This window comes from Scyliorhinus torazame, chromosome 28 (assembly GCF_047496885.1).
Source record: "Scyliorhinus torazame isolate Kashiwa2021f chromosome 28, sScyTor2.1, whole genome shotgun sequence".
NCBI classification, from domain to species: Eukaryota; Metazoa; Chordata; class Chondrichthyes; order Carcharhiniformes; family Scyliorhinidae; genus Scyliorhinus; species Scyliorhinus torazame.
The window spans coordinates 12,794,511-12,812,430 of record NC_092734.1 but is presented as its reverse complement, the minus strand read 5'-3'; the positions used below and the strand labels follow the sequence as shown (position 1 = coordinate 12,812,430).

Here is a 17,920-nt window from a genome sequence, read left to right as displayed (position 1 = left end):
CCCCCCCCCCGGCAGGCCGCCCCCCCCAGTGTTCCAGTGTTCGCGCGCTGTTCCCGACAGGTGTGGACGGCGCCGGGGAGAACCCGCCGTTTTGGCCTGGCCGCTCAGCCCATCCGGGCCTGAGAATAGCGGGGGGTGCCGGAGAATCGCCATTTTGGGTGTCTCCGGCGACTCTCCGGCCCGCGGAACTCGACTGGGCCGTTCCCGCCGCTTGGGAGAATCGCGGGAGGGCGTCGGACCGGCGTCCCGGGAAATTTTGGCGGCCCAGGCGATTCTCCCAACCGGCGTGGGAGTGGAGAATCTCGCCCGTGGTGTTGGAGCAGGGAGCCGGGAGCGATGTGGGTGACGATGGAGACAGGCTCTTGTAAGGGGGATGGGGTTGCAGGCGCTTGCAATGGCTCCACTCCCGTTTACCCCAGGGAAATAGTCAGGGAGTCCGGTGGGGTGGCCACGTTGAAGATATGGAGACAATTCCGGCAACACATTACGTTAGGGGTAGGGTCGGAGCTGATACCGAGAGAATCATGGCCAGGATTCTCCCAAAACGCGGCTAAGTGTTGATGCCGGAGTAAACACCGGGTTGTTTCACGCCGGCGTCAATGGGCCTCTTGGCCTAGCGATTTTGTGGCCCACACGGGGCCAGCATGGCGCAGGAGTGCTGCACCCAGCTCCAGCTTCCATACGCGGCCCTGCATTGCGGGCCACGGGTCCGCGGTTGCGCGCGGCAGCCGCTTCCGCACCGGCGCAGCACAATATGGAGGAGCCACACAGCGGGCTGGCGCGGAGAAGGTAGGCCCCCCTCCCCCCCCCCCCCCCCAAGATCGCGCCTATTGGTGGCCCCCGATCCGGAGACTGATCCCCGCCCCCCCCCCCCTCCACCATGACGGCCACCGCAGCCGCGACGCCGAGCACCCGCCGCCTGGAACCATACGTGAACCACGCCGGTGGGAACTCTGCTGGTTGACGGTGGAGAATCGCCGCGGGGCCTCTTTCAACGGTCCCCGACCGGCGCCGCATCGACCGCACGCGCAACTGCCACGATTCTCCGGTTGGCGGAGTTTCGCGTCCCGGTGTCGGACCCGATCGTGGGTCTGATGCCCCATTCTCCGCGCCGAGCGCCATTTTGGCGGAGGCTGGGAAAATACCGGCCCGTGTGTTTGAGCCGACGAGGCTGGATGCGAGGTCTTGGGGATGGGAGGAGTGGGGGGTGATGGAAACGAAGGACCTATTTCTAGAATGGTGGTTCACTAGTTTGGAGAAGTTGATGGGGAAGTTTGAGATTCCGTGGCGTGAGGCCATTAGGTATCTGCAGGTGTGGGAATTTTGCGAAGGTTTCCCCAACCTTTCTGGTGGCACCACCCTCCTCATTGTTGGAGGGGGTGCTGTTGGTGACAGGGTTGGAAAGGGGAATTAGCTTGGCGCTCTATAGGAGGATTTTAGAGGAGGATAGGGCATCGGAGGGGGTGAAGGCCAAGTGGGAGAAGGACCTGGGAATGGCCCTGGAGGAGAGGTTGTGGTGTGAGGTATTGCGGAGGGTGAATACCTCAACCTCATGTGCAAGATTGGGGTTGATACAGGTAAAGGTAGTGCACAAAGCACACCTGAGGATGAGCTGGTTGTTTGAGGGGGTGGAGGATATTTGTGAGTGGTGTTGGAGGGGTCTGGCCAATCACGTACATATATTCTGGCCTTGCCCGAAGTTGGAGAAATTCTGGAGGTTGTTTTTCGGTACCATGTTGGTGATCCTGCCCGTGGATTTTGATCCCAACCTCACAAGAGGACTCGCTACTTACACCAGCCTGACACTCGCTGATGTGATAACCCAGCTGTCCTTCTAGGATCTGAGCTATGACCCGTGCGCATCATAAACCTGATTGAGAATCTTGGCCATCAGTATATGTAAGATTATGGTTTCTCGATCCCTGCTCCGGGTCACTGTCCGTGTGGAGTTTGCACGTTCTCCCCATGCCTGCGTGGATCACACCCCACAACCCAAAGATGTTGTAGGGTAGGTGGATTGACCACGCTAAATTGGGTGCTCTAAATTTTTTTTTTTTTAAAAGGATGATTATGGTCTCAGTATTAACACTCGTTGCATGAAGATGTAATTTGTTGAAGTCAGGGTTGTCATAATATACACACAGGTATATGATGGTGCACAGGCAGGCAGTGATTGACACACAGGATGACCAGTGAACACACAGAACACAGCAGCCAATCACCAGACAGGACACGATCACTCTAAAGCCAGTGGGCACTAGTTTCCCCGCTCTCTCGGGATCCAGCCTCTGAGACAGTCAGAGCCCATGAGCAGCAACTAGAACATACTCCATGTGGTAGTAAGATAGTCTGGTCAGGTTAGCCTCAGGTCTCCAGTCAAGTCAGCATAGTGCCAACCCACATTTAAGGTATGTATGATAGTTAAGAGTTCAATCAAATCAAGTTGCATTTCTTCAAGTGTTGGAAGTTTTGTGCATCCAACTTTCCAGCCACTGATGAAAGGGTCGTGCAAATTCGTCAGGAGCCAGGGATCCTTTACTCCAGCGGGTGATGCGACATCTCAGTTGCCCAACGTGCCAAAGGTTCCAGCCGGCTCAGCCCAAAGAGACTCTACAGCTGCATGAACTAGTGTCCTCCCCATGGTCCAAAATTACCTTGTGATCCGTTTACACATCTGTACATATTGTTTCGTTCTAATTTGTTATCTGCCCTCTATCTGCACTAGACACCTTCCCATGTGAATATGTTAACATACTTTGTATATAGTCAGGCTCCTCTACACGCACACACTCTATTTATTGACCCACACACATTTTTATTAAGAAAAAAAAAAGCCGGGGGAGATGTCATAATATACACACAGATATATGATGGTACACAGACAGGCAGTGATTGACACACAGGATGACCAGTGAACACACAGAACACAGCAGCCAATCACCAGACAGGACACGATCACTATAAAGCCAGTGGGCACTAGTTTTCCTGCTCTCTTGGGATGCAGCCTCTGAGACAGTCAGATCCTGTGAGCAACAACGAGAACATACTCCATGTGGTAGTAAGATAGTCTGGTCAGGTTAGCCTCAGGTCTCCAGTCAAGTTGGCATAGTGTCAGCCCACAGTTAAAGTATGTATGATAGTTAGGAGTTCAATAAAATCGAGTTGCATTTCTTCAAGTGTTGGAAGCCTGTCTCTCTCTCTCTCACTGCTGCAGTAAACGCAGTCCTCGCAGACCCGGCATACCCAACACATCAAGGGTGAGTGACCATTTTCTACCTATGCCCCTTTGTAGGGATGATTCAACCGATGCAAGAAGTTTGGGGATCCCCCTTTTGCGATTTCTTGGAAGACTTTGCCAGTCTTAAATCATCGCTCAGTCTTCTAACATGCTTAGCAATGAGTAGGCAAAATGCCTCTTTGTTGAGGCCATAGTGGGTGGTGCACTGCAAGCAGAGTTGAGTGTGCAGTCAGGAAAGAGTTACAGTAAGTTATGTAACTGCATCAAGTGCGAACATATTGCTACAGGAGACAGCAGCCATTTCGTTGCAGCCTGTGTTTTACAAGCATCCACTGATAAACGTTTGCAGCCTGATCTATTTATCTTCTTTGCGACATCTATGGCAAGAGGCGCAACCTCTGTTTCTACGCTGAGGAGTCCATCACTTGCATCATCTTTAGCAAGATGGGGTGAGCAGCAGAAACGGAACCAGCCCGACGAGCAATGAAAATACTCATTTCTTTATTTTCTCTTCACCTACAGGTTGGGGTCAGCGAGGATTCTGAAGTATGTAAAACTGCAAGGTAACAACTTGCTTCTTCTCATTAATAAGATGGAGAAATTGATCTGTTTGAGGGTCAGGTTGTGAGAATTTTGCTGAGACATCTGTCTAAAGCTTCGTTACTCTGTGCCCCAACATCTACCCGCGCAATGTAACCAAACTGAAAGAGTCCCGCGCCGAGCGCGTTTGGCCGGGTGATTCCCGGTGCTCGCAGCGTCGAGAATCACCACGCTGTCTATCGGGACTCGTCCAATTTGGGGCCACAGCGGGGCTCACCCCGCCGAGGCCACGCTCAGTCCAGCAGCGAGGAGCTGCACTTGCCGGAACTCCTCCGTGCAGAAGAGATGGCGCCCCGATCTCTCGACCCCCCCCCCCCTCTCCGACACGGCCCCCGAATCCCCCCAAAGCCCCAGCTCACTTATAAAGGGGGTTCTTGTTCTGCCCTGCACCCCACTTTACACACGCAGGGCATCCCCGGGCCCGATCCCCACCGTGGAAAAACGCCGGGGTGCCAGGCTGGCAGTGCCAAGCTTGCAGGGTGGCACCCTGCCAAGAGGGCAAGCACCTGGGGGCCTCTGATCCCCCTGGAAGACCCCCCAAGTGCCCTTCCGTCTGGTCCCCATTTGTGGGGACCAGCACTGAACAGCGCTAGTCTGAGGTTTCCGAGGTGAAAGGTTAGACCCAGGGCCTCAGTAGATGAGCCTCATAGAGCGCACATTCGTCTCACTCTAATATGCAGATTTCCGGGTGCTCCAGTTTCCTCCCACAGTCCAACGCCATGCAGGTTCGGTGGATTGGACATGATAAATTGCCCCTTTTAGTGTCCAAAAAGGTTGGGTGTGGTTGCTGGGTTACAGAGAGGGTGGGGATGTGGGCCTAAATTGGTTGTCTTTTGGAGGGTCGGTGCGGACTCGATGGGCCAAATGGCCTCCTTCTGCACTGTAGGGATTCTATGGTCGGGTTAGATCTTGCGAGGCGTGGCGAGCTGGGTAGATCCAAGTAGAGCGATCTCCCGGCATCTATCAGCCACCCTGCCGTTTGGACGCAACGTGGCCGGTGGATCGCGACCCTAAATACTGCTTTTTGTTTTTGACTCTGACCAATGGGAAGTCCCTCGTTGAAACGTGGGCTGTAATTGGTGTCAGTAACAGCGTAGAATTAACTGTCCATTGGAGTCGGCGTCTATGTGCATGCTGGTGACACACAACTCTACCTTATCCCGAACACCGTCAACTCAAAGTTATACTGTCCAACCGACTGACCATCCTAATTGGAAGGATTAAACATTTTCTTCAACTCAACATTAGTAACACCAAAATGAATCTCTGTAACCTGCCAACACCTACAACGCTGACTCCTCAGTTACCCAGAATGGGGGACAGCGGTGTGCAATCTTGCCATTGGTTTGACTCCCAAACTGAACTCCTAAGTCCTCTCTTCTTCGGGACTCCATTCTTCCTCTAATATTGGGACCCTCACCCATTCATTCATCACCTCGAGGATTGACCTATCATGACCGTATACCCCTTCACAAACTTCAGCCAATCCAGGACCGCGTGGCCCTTGTCCCTTCCCACTTTCTGGCCAGCTCCTTGCCACCCAGTGAATCCTTTTCAAGATCTTCATCTTCCGATCCTCTGTTCTCTGCACATTAACCCTCAGCTCACCGCTTGCATTCTGCCAATTCCAGATTACTCCTGACTTCTCCAGTGACTTCATTCCACCTCTGATTTATAAACACTGTGCTCCTACTCTCTGGAATTCTGACTCCAACCCTGTTAGCGGTGACTATATCTTTCCTAGGATTTAAAGATGTCCTTCTTGCCTCTTTGACTCCAGATCACTGCTCACACCTCAGGGCACGCCACAGGGTCTATGTGGTGTTATATGGGGATTATGGAAACCTATGCTCTTAACACCCACTGGGAGAGTGTACTAGTCTCTGAGTGCAGAGTTCAGGCAAGATATTCTGAAAGAGTGAATTGTGAAATGTTGCCCTCATGAATTATTGTGACCTGTGCGCTGTGACACTGTGCTGGAAGATTCCGAGTTTGACCCTGTGCCCGGATCAGTTGGCCTCAACCAGGGGCAGTGATGGGTATGGACTAATGACCTTCACTTTTTCTGGTTAGGGAAGGAAGGAGTGGGGGCGGGGCTGCTGATCCTGAGCTTGCAAACAAAGGCTGTCCACTCGAGTGAGATGCCAGAGAGCTGCCCATCTTCAACAGAACTAGAGGTTTAAGCACCAAATGGGACATGACTTTTTCAGACAGTGAGACTTCCCTCCGTGTAGCCCAAGGGGATGCCAGAGAGCTGCCCATCTTCAACAGAACTAGAGGTTTAAGCACCAAATGGGACATTACTTTTTCAGACAGTGAGACTTCCCTCCGTGTAGCCCAAGGTGTATTTATGGCTTCCCCTTTCATTTGGAATCCAATCAGCAAGGTTTCTCCCTGGGTCACACATAAGGCGACATTCTTCGACATGAGAGCTCTCCCCAACTCCGTATCTACAAGAACCTGTGGGAGTAAAATTAGGGAGGAGTGGCATGGGATTGTCCATCATGAATGATCGTATTACCGTTTATCTCAACCTGAATTAGATGCAAGGCCGCAGATTTCTTCACTGATCCCTGTTCAAATAGAAAATGGAAGACATTTCTGGGCGAGAGGGGTGAACTGAATGCGATCAGTGCTCAAATCCATGAAGGGTCCTGATGGAATAAATGGGGAGAAGTTGTTTTCAGTCTCCGATGAGTCAAAGACCAGACCAGACAGATTTAACAAAATTGGCCAAAGATTCATAGGCGACAGGAGACAATTAGCAGCAAGTCATTATGAAGTAGAATGTGCTGTCTGAAGAGGTGGTGGAAACAGATTCAATGGTCACGTTCGAAAGGGAATTGGGTAAATAATTGAGAAGGAAACATTTGCAGATTTCCAGAGGAAGGCCAGGAAGGATGAACGGGATTAACTGGATAACTCTTTCTAGTAGCCAGCACAGATACGGTGGCCTGAATGGCCTTCTGCCATGCTGCATTATTATATGATTCTATACAGCACAGAAAGTGACCACTTAATAATAATAATAATCTTTATTATTGTCACAAGTAGGCTTACATTAACACTGCAATGAAGTTACTGTGAAAAGCCCCTAGTCGCCACATTCCGGCGCCTGTTCGGGTGCACTGAGGGAGAATTCAGAATGTCCAAATTACCTAATAGCACGTCTTTCGGGACTTGTGGGAAGAAACCGGAGCACCCGGAGGAAACCCACGCAGACGCGGAGAGAACGTGCAGTCTCCGCACAGTGACCCAAGCCAGGAATCGAACCCGGGTCCCTGGTGCTGTGAAGCAACAGTGCTAACCACTGTGCTACCATGCTTGACCCCCCCCCCCCCCCCCCCACACACACGTGGGGCAGCTCTCTGGGGAAGCTATCAATTTTTGTCCCCTTCCACCACACTTTCTTTATCGGCCTGCTAACCTTTCCTTTTTAAGTATATATCAAATTTCTTTTTGGCAGTCACTGTTGAATTTACCGCCTTTGTAGATCATACCAACGCACTGTGTTTAAAAAAAATCTCAGCACCCCCCCACCCAACTATGCCTATTTCTCAATTATTTTCAAACTGTCTCCTCTGGTTACTGAGATCTCCTGCCAGCAGAAAGAGTTTTTGCCCGTCTGCTCTATCAAAGGCCCTCCACTGCACTTGACTAATCGCTCATTCCTGTTTTATTAATGCTTCCAGAGTGAAAAAATGAAAAGGCTTTGTGATTCTTGCTGGACGAGGAGCTTTCACAAGGGAAATGGAGAGATTACAAGGTACTGTGCTACAGCGGAGTTGTAATAGCCACATTGCTATTAGTGAGGCATCCATAAATAACTCGTGTGATGTGGTCCAGCCGAGTGGGTGTCTGCTCGTACCTCTCTCATTGAAGGTTGAAAAATGCCCCCATTATCCTCCTCCCTCTCTCATACGTTTGCCAGAACAGACTGTGTGGTCTGTTGTGCTGCCTAGCTGTTTATCGTTTGGGGGAAGCGGATGAAAGGAGAGGAAGGAAGATCTCTTTCTTCTTTCCTTGAAAAGTTCAAATTTATTTGATTTTGATTTGCCGGGCCTTTGGCTCGTGTTTTCACTGACTGGCTGTTGTGAGAATCTGAGAGCTTTGTTGCGAGCATTCGAATTAGGAGCTCGATGGAGTAGGCCACTCGGCTGACCACATGACTGATGTAATTGTAACCTCAACTCCACATTTCCACCTATGCCTGATGACCTTTCACCCCCTTGTTAATCAAGAATCGATCTCGCTCCTCCTTAATAATATTCAAAGGTTCTGCATCCACTGCCTTTTGTGGAAGAGAGTTCCAAATACTTGACACCCACCAGAGAAACATTTCTCCTCATCTACATCTTAAATGGTCAACCACTTATTTTTAAACAGTGGCCCCTAGTTCTAACTTCTCTCACACGAGGAATCAGCCTCTCCACATCCACTCTGTCAATCCACCCTCAGGATCTTAAAGGTTTTGATCAAGTCGCCTCTTACTCTTCTAAACTCTAGTGGCTACGAATCTAACCTGTCTAACCTTTTCTCATAAGATTGCCCGTCCATTCCTGGTATTAGTCTAATAAACCTTCTCTGAACTGCTTAAATGTATTCACGCCCTTAAATAAGGTGCTAAAGTCAATATTTTCCCGCTTCTGTAGAAGAAAGATTCAACACGCTCGTTAAGACAAAATAACAAGCTTTATTTTCAAAACGACTGCATGCAGTAATGGCTGAAACTTGAAGTCAGAGAGCAGTTAATGAAACTTGCTGATTCCTTCTCAAGTCCGCATTTTCACAGAGAATCAGCTCAATATTTATACATTATCATGATCAAGATTGCGTGACAACAGCATAGTCAGGAATTTGATCGGAAATAGAAACGGAAGCAATGTCTTAAAACAGACCTTTTTTGGTCGCATCACCCATACCATTATCTTGTCCTTGGAGGGAACATTGAAAGGTCGGAGTAGAATTATTTCTTCCTGAACTTATCTTGTTTTATTCCTAGGCCCTGGGTTATGACGAGTTAGTTTTATCAGGAGTTGCCGAGGTCCGGTGTTTTGGAATGGCTTGACCTTCTCTGATCTTTTTCAGACTTCAAGTTACGCAGAGTTGGCCTTATCAGTCTTACAGTCTGAAATGGTTAGGGCAGCATTTCTTACAGGGGTCTGGTGAACTGTGAGCATTCTTTACCTGGGCCTGGTGAGCTGGAATGAGTAGTTCAGCCTTTCTTACAATGTATCAAACATTTTGACCAGTCTTCCCATTGACCAGTTTTCCCATCATGCCATCACTTAATTCGTACCATATCACAAAGGAGACCAATACTGTGCATAGTACTCCAGATGTGGTCCCACCCATGTCCTGTACAACTGAAGCATGACCTCCCTATTTTTGTATTGAATTCCCCTCGCAATAAATGACAACGTTCTATTAGATTTGCTAATTACTTGCTGTACCTGCATTCTGACCTTTTATGATTCATGCATGAGGTCACCCATCTGCATCTCCGAGCCCTGCAATCGCTCATCAATTTAGATCATATGCGTATTTTTATTCTTCCTGCCAAAATAGGCAATTTCATATTTCCCCACATTATACTCCATTTGCCAGGTCTTTGCCTACTCGCTTAAACTATCCATGTCCCTTTGTAGCCTCCTTATGTCCTCTTCACAACTTACTTACCTGCCAAATTTGTGTCAGCGCAAATTCAGCAACTATCTTCGGTCCTTCATCCAAATCATTTCTATAAATGGTATTGTAAATTGTTCTTCTCTCTCAAACAATCAGTGACTAGGCTGATGGGACTTTGACTTCCATTGGTGAGAGGATGGGTTGTGATTTACCAGAACTGACCTTCGCCTTTCCACTGGGTGACTGATGTCACCGCTCCTGCCTGACAAAAACCTCCGAGGATTGAAAATGGAAGCAGGAAAGCAAGGTGCCTTTTCCACATCTGTGAAGTAAGAAAGGCTGAGGATTTCCAGTGTGTGCACAACCAGCAATTTGACCACACATTGTGCCCAAAATTGATCTTGTTTCGAGAATATTTTGCCCTCTAGTATCCACTCAAACAATTGGCATATCGACGGATGCCGCAGACCAGTGCAATTGGGAAGTGTAATTTAAGAAGAATTGCTTGAAATATTAGAGTCGCAGAGTTCTACGGCATAAAAAGAGGCCCTTCTGCCCTTCGAGCTGTGCCGGACCACAAGCGGCTATCGATTCAAATCCAATTTTCTAGCACTTGGTCCGTAGCCTTGCATGCTATGGCATTTCAAGTGCACATCTAAATGCTTCTTAAATGCTGTGAGGATTCCCGCCTCTACCACCCCTTCAGGCAGCGTGTTCGATATTCGACTACCCTCTGGGTGAAAAGGTTTTTCTTCAAATCCCCTCTGAATCTCCTGCCCCTGACCGTAAATCTGTCTCCTGGTTATTGACCCCTCTACCAAGGGGAGAACTTCCTTCCTATCTACCCTATCTATGACCCTCATAATTTTGAGCATCTCGATCAGGGCCCCCCTCAGCCTTCTCTTGCTGTAAGGAAAACATCACCAGCCAAAACCAGCCTCTCTTCATAGCTGTAACACAGCAGCCCCAGACAACATCCTTGTGAATCTCCTCTGCATCCTCTCCAGTGCAATCACATCCTTCCTATAATGTGGTGACCAGATCTGCACACAGTACTGTAGCTGTGGCCTAATGTGTGTTCTATACTGCTCCAGCACAACCTTCATAGAACATAGAACATAGAACAATACAGCGCAGTACAGGCCCTTCGGCCCACGATGTTGCACCGAAACAAAAGCCATCTAACCTACACTATGCCATTATCATCCATATGTTTATCCAATAAACTTTTAAATGCCCTCAATGTTAGCGAGTTCACTACTGTAGCAGGTAGGGCATTCCACGGCCTCACTACTCTTTGCGTAAAGAACCTACCTCTGACCTCTGTCCTATATCTATTACCCCTCAGTTTAAAGTTATGTCCCCTCGTGCCAGCCATATCCATCCACGGGAGAAGGCTCTCACTGTCCACCCTATCCAACCCCCTGATCATTTTGCATGCCTCTATTAAGTCTCCTCTTAACCTTCTTCTCTCCAACGAAAACAACCTCAAGTCCATCAGCCTTTCCTCATAAGATTTTCCCTCCATACCAGGCAACATCCTGGTAAATCTCCTCTGCACCCGCTCCAAAGCCTCCACGTCCTTCCTATAATGCGGTGACCAGAACTGTACGCAATACTCCAAATGCGGCCGTACCAGAGTTCTGTACAGCTGCAACATGACCTCCCGACTCCGGAACTCAATCCCTCTACCAATAAAGGCCAACACTCCATAGGCCTTCTTCACAACCCTATCAACCTGGGTGGCAACTTTCAGGGATCTATGTACATGGACACCTAGATCCCTCTGCTCATCCACACTTTCAAGAACTTTACCATTAGCCAAATATTCCGCATTCCTGTTATTCCTTCCAAAGTGAATCACCTCACACTTCTCTACATTAAACTCCATTTGCCACCTCTCAGCCCAGCTCTGCAGCTTATCTATATCCCTCTGTAACCTGCTACATCCTTCCACACTATCGACAACACCACCGACTTTAGTATCGTCTGCAAATTTACTCACCCACACTTCTGCGCCTTCCTCTAGGTCATTGATAAAAATGACAAACAGCAACGGCCCCAGAACAGATCCTTGTGGTACTCCACTTGTGACTGTACTCCATTCTGAACATTTCCCATCAACCACCACCCTCTGTCTTCTTTCAGCTAGCCAATTTCTGATCCACATCTCTAAATCACCCTCAATCCCCAGCCTCCGTACTTTTTGCAATAGCCTACCGTGGGGAACCTTATCAAACGCTTTGCTGAAATCCATATACACCACATCAACTGCTCTACCCTCGTCTACCTGTTCAGTCACCTTCTCAAAGAACTCAATAAGGTTTGTGAGGCATGACCTACCCTTCACAAAGCCATGCTGACTATCCCTGATCATATTCCTATCTAGATGATTATAAATCTTGTCTCTTATAATCCCCCCCAAGACTTTACCCACTACAGACGTGAGGCTCACCGGTCTATAGTTGCCGGGGTTGTCTCTGCTCCCCTTTTTGAACAAAGGGACCACATTTGCTGTCCTCCAGTCCTCTGGCACTATTCCTGTAGCCAATGATGACATAAAAATCAAAGCCAAAGGTCCAGCAATCTCTTCCCTGGCCTCCCAGAGAATCCTAGGATAAATCCCATCAGGACCCGGGGACTTATCTATTTTCAGCCTGTCCAGAATTGCCAACACCTCTTCCCTACGTACCTCAATGCCATCTATTCTATTAGCCTGGGGCTCAGCATTCTCCTCCACAACATTATCTTTTTCCTGAGTGAATACTGACGAAAAATATTCATTTAGTATCTTGCCTATCTCTTCAGACTCCACACACAATTTCCCATCCCTGTCCTTGACTGGTCCTACTCTTTCCCTAGTCATTCGCTTATTCCTGACGCCTATAGAAAGCTTTTGGGTTTTCCTTGATCCTTCCTGCTAAATACTTCTCATGTCCCCTCCTTGCTTGTCTTAGCTCTCTCTTTAGATCCTTCCTCGCTACCTTGTAACTATCCATCGCCCCAACCGAAACTTCACACTTCATCTTCACATAGGCCTCCTTCTTCCTCTTAACAAGAGATTCCACTTCCTTGGTAAACCACGGTTCCCTCGCTCGACGCCTTCCTCCCTGTCTGACCGGTACATACTTATCAAGAACACGCAGTAGCTGATCCTTGAACAAGCCCCACTTATCCAGTGTGCCCAACACTTGCAGCCTACTTCTCCACCTTATCCCCCCCAAGTCATGTCTAATGGCATCATAATTGCCCTTCCCCCAGCTATAACTCTTGCCCTGCGGTGTATACTTATCCCTTTCCATCATTAACGTAAACGTCACCGAATTGTGGTCACTGTCCCCAAAGTGCTCTCCTACCTCCAAATCCAACACCTGGCCTGGTTCATTACCCAAAACCAAATCCAATGTGGCCTCGCCTCTTGTTGGCCTGTCAACATATTGCTTCAGGAAACCCTCCTGCACACACTGTACAAAAAACGACCCATCTAATGTACTCGAACTATATCTTTTCCAGTCAATATTTGGAAAGTTAAAGTCTCCCATAATAACTACCCTGTTACTTTCGCTCATATCCAGAATCATCTTCGCCATCCTTTCCTCTACATCCCTAGAACTATTAGGAGGCCTATAAAAAACTCCCAACAGGGTGACCTCTCCTTTCCTGTTTCTAACTTCAGCCCATACTACCTCGGAAGAAGAGTCCCCATCTAGCATCCTCTCCGCCACCGTAATACTGCTCTTGACTAGCAGCGCCACACCTCCCCCTCTTTTGCCTCCTTCTCTGAGCTTACTAAAACACCTAAACCCCGGAACCTGCAACATCCATTCCTGTCCCTGCTCTATCCATGTCTCCGAAATGGCCACAACATCGAAGTGCCAGGTACCAACCCATGCTGCCAGTTCCCCTACCTTATTTCGTATACTCCTGGCATTGAAGTAGACACACTTCAAACCACCTACCTGAACACTGGCCCCCTCCTGCGACGTCAAATCTGTGCTCCTGACCTCTATACTCTCATTCTCCCTTACCCTAAAACTACAATCCAGGTTCCCATGCCCCTGCTGCATTAGTTTAAACCCCCCCAAAGAGCACTAACAAATCTCCCCCCCAGGATATTTGTGCCCCTCAGGTTCAGATGTAGTCCTGCTCTTATATTCTATGCCTTGGCTAATAAAGGCAAGTATCCCATATGCCTTCTTAACCACCTTATCTTCCTGCCCTGCTGCCTTCAGGGATCTTTGGACTTGCACCCCAAGGTCCCCCTGCTCATCTGTACTTCTCCTAACGTTCATTGTGTATTCCTTTGCCTTGTCAGTCCCCCAAAATGCATCACCTCACACACTTTTCAGGGTTAAATTCCATTTGCCACTGTTCTGTCCATCTGACGAGCCCGTCTATATCACCCTGTAATCTAAGGCTTTCCTCCTCACTATTTACCACACCATCCATTATCATGTCATCTGTGACTTACTGATCATAACTCCAATTTACTAAATCATTAATGCACAATACAAATCCCAAGGGACCCAGCACTGACCGAGCAGTTCACCACTGGACACAGGCTTCTGGTCACAAAAACAACCTTCAACCACCACCCTCTGCCTCTTGCCATATATTCTTCGATGTATTTAAGAGTGGGAGCTTGGTGAAGTTTAATTAGTAAAGTTGAAAGTGGGTATATCACAAAAAACATGCATTTCTAATCATAGCATCAATCTGCCAGCTGTGAGTAACCCAATTTCAAAATACTGAAAATTGGACTGAGCCTTTCCCTGGTACTATTGAGGAAACGAGCATCATTTTCTCATGTAAATTGGACACAAAAATTACTTTCAAAAGCTTTCAAATCCTTCCTTTCTCACAAAAGATCCAGCTTGATTTTACCAATCTCAAGGCCCGAATTGTGAGGAAACTTGCCGTGGTGATGATTTGTTCTGGGTGTTTGGCCTGTTTTGTGGGCAGGGCTTCTTGCTTTAGTGCAATTAACCAGTTTTTTAAAAAAAATCACAGAAAGGGCGGTTAGCACTGTCGCTGTGGAAACTGTGTTTAAACTCCCTCATTCGTTTTTGCATGGGGGCAACTTCTTCAGATCGAGAAATGTGATCTTGAGCATGACAGAGGAACATATAAAATAGAAGCAGGAGGAGGCCATTCGGCCCTTCGAGCCTGCTCCGCCATTAATTATGATCATGGCTGATCATCAAGTTCAATACCCTGATCCCGCCTTCCCCCATTCCCTTGATCGCTTTAGCCCCAAGAGCTATATCTAATTCCTTCTTGAAATTACACAACATTTAGGCCTCAACTACTTTCTGTGGTAGCGAATTCCACAGATTCACCACTCTCTGGGTGAAGAAATTTCTCCTCACCTCATTCTAAAATGATGACCCCTAGTTCTGGACTCCCCCACCATCGGGAACATTCTTTCTGAATCGACCTGGTCTAATCCTGTTAGAATTTTAAAAGTTTCTATGAGATCCCCCTCACTCTTCTAAACGCCAATGAATATAGTCCTAACCGACTTAGTCTCTCCTCATCTTGCAATCCCATGAATCAGCCTGGTAAACCTTTGCTGCACTCCCTCCATAGCAAGAACATCCTTCTTCAGATCAGGACACCAAAACTGCACACAATACTCCAGGTGTGGCCTCACCAAATCTCTATACAATTGTAGCAAAACATCTCTATACCTATACTCAAATCCTCTCACTATGAAGGCCAACATACCATTTGCCTTCTTTACTGCCTGCTGTACCTGCACGCTTATTTTCAGCACCCGGTGCATGAGGACACCAAGGTCTCGCTGAGTATCTACCTCTGTCAATTTACACCATTCAAATAATAATCTGCCTTGCTATTTTTGCTACTGAAGCGGATAACCTCACATTCACATGCTAATGCATCTGCCATGCATGTGCCCATTCACGCAGCCTGTCCAAATCCCACTGAAGCATCTTTGCATCCTCCTCACAGCTCATCCTCCCACCCAACTTTGTATCATCTACAAATTTGGAAATACTACATTTAGTTCCCTTGTCCTAATCGTTAATATATAATGTGAACAGTTGGGTCCTAGCACAGATCCCTGCGGTACCCCACTAGTCATTGCCTGCCAATCGGAAAAAGACCCATTTATTCCAACTTTCTGCTTCCTGCCTGCTGACCAGCTTTCTATTCATCACACGACATACCCGTAATCCCATGTGCTTTAACTTTACATAGTAACCTGCTATGTGAGACTTTGTCAAAAGCCTTCTGAAAGTCTAAATAAACCACATCCACCGGTTCTCCCTGGTCAACTCTATTAGTTACATCTTCAAAGAATTCCAGTAGATTTGTCAAGCATGATATCCCTTTTGTAAATCCATGCTGAATTTTTCTGATTGCACAGCATTTGGTAAGCAGTGGTGTAATGAAATCCTTGATAATGGACCCTAGCAACTTCCCTACTACCGATGTTAGGCTCACTGGTCTATATTTCCCTGTTTTCTATCCTGTCTTTCTGGCCTTTGCAGAGTCTGACGGATCTGCTACACGTTTCCAGCAGCCTTCATCTGCTAAAGTGATCTCCAGGTGATTGATAATTAGTTTAGAACTTTTCCACAATTACGGCTACATTCTGGTCAGCGTGGGTTTCACCCACTGCTGGTAATTCTGACTGATTGAATGATGTAAAATGGATTCTAGCACATTTTGCATCTCTCCGATTTTTAGGTTTCTGTCAAGGTTGAAATCGGACTGTTAAATCTGGATAAGCGTTATAACTATTGTATAAAAGGCAAAATTATCCCCATTGAGTTGAAGTGAAGTGAAGCACTTAATATTTCAAATTAAAGAGAAGTTGTCAGTCATTACCCTGGAAGACACTTTGTTCAGAATCTGAATCACTGACAGGTTCATTTTGTCACCAAAGGGAGTCCATCATCTCGATTTGGGTGCTCACACTACGCATGAGGAATTGCTGTCATATTTAACCAACCATTACTCAAAATGCCGCAGGAAATTTGTCACACACCTTGCAGCAATTTCCAATCCATCCTGACAGGGAACATGGTTTCCCATTGGGAGCAAAGAATGTAAAATAAATATCCTTCATAGGTGCAGAGCAATAGAGCATTCAATCTTGAGCTGTTCTTGTCTGTTAATCCTGCCTCACTTGTGTGTGATGTGTTTGTCTGTGTGTGTAGAAGTGTGTCCGTCTGTTTGTATTTGCAGAGAAACATGGAAAATAGGTTCAGTAGTAGGCCATTCGGCCCTTCGAGCCTGCTCCACCTTTCAATATGATCATGGCTGATTCTTTATCTCAATGTCATGTTCCCCCCACTCGTCCCATACCACTCAATAGCAACAGAATCTAGAAATCTATTTATTTCCTTCTTAAATAAATTTACTAACTTGGCCTTCACAGACAGAGCTAAGCGATTCCACAACGAACGCATCAGTTCTAAGCTCTGCAGTCCTGCCACATCCAGCCGTGAATGGTGGGGGACAATTAAACAACTCACTGGAGGAGGAGGCTCCACAAATATCCCCATCCTCAATGATGAAGGGGCCCAGCACATATGAGCAAAAGATAAGGCTGAGGCATTCGAAACAATCTTCAGCCAGACGTGCCGAGTGGATGATCCATCTCGGTCTCCTCCAGAGGTCCCCAGCATCACACATGTCAGTCTTTGGCCTTCAGCCAATACAATTCACTCCACATGACAGCAAGAAATGGCTGAAGGCACTGTATACTGCAACGGCTATGGGCCCTGACAATATCCCGGCAATAGTACTGAAGACTTGTGCTCCAGAACTTGCCGCACCCCTAGCCAAGCTGTTCCAGTACAACTACAACACTGGCATCTACCTGGCAATGTGGAAAATTGCCTAAGGGCTGGTTTAGCATAGGGCTAAATCGCTGGTTTTGAAAGCAGACCAAGGCAGGCCAGCAGCACGGTTCAATTCCCGTACCTGCCTCCCCGAACAGGCGGCGGAATGTGGCGACTAGGGGCTTTTCACAGTAACTTCATTTGAAGCCTACTTGTGACAATAAGCGATTTTCATTTTCATTCAGGTGTGTCCTGTACACAAGAAACAGGACAAATCCAACCCAGCCAATTACCGCCCTATCAGTCTCCTCTCCATCATCAGCAAAGTGAGGGAAGGAGTCATCAACAGTGCTATCAAGCGGCACTTACTCAGCAATAACCTGCTCATGGACGCTCAGTTTGGGTTCTCCTGCAAGAGAGGATCTACCCACCGCCCCATGACATTCAATGGCATTACCATCACTGAATCCCCACAATCAATGTCATGGGGTTACCATTGATCAGAAACTGAACTGGACTAGCCATATTAATACTGCGGCTACCAGGGCAGGTCCCACAGTGAGGAACTCGCCTCCTGATCCTCCAAAACCTGCCCACCATCTACAAGGCACAAGTCAGGAGTGTGATGGAATACTCTCCA

The 17,920-nt window shown here is 47.7% G+C and overlaps 1 protein-coding gene across 4 annotated transcripts in view; it reads left to right on the top strand.

Annotated features, from left to right (window-relative positions):
- LOC140403531 (PH and SEC7 domain-containing protein 1-like) overlaps window positions 1-17,920 on the top strand; it is a 213,322-nt gene that overhangs the window by 52,000 nt on the left and 143,402 nt on the right. For all 4 annotated transcript variants that reach the window (XM_072491496.1, XM_072491497.1, XM_072491498.1 and 1 more), the window contains exons 2-3: window positions 3,761-3,801; window positions 7,531-7,604. The gene's annotated coding sequence lies outside the window, so the exon portion shown is untranslated. The remainder of the gene's footprint in view (window positions 1-3,760; window positions 3,802-7,530; window positions 7,605-17,920) is intronic.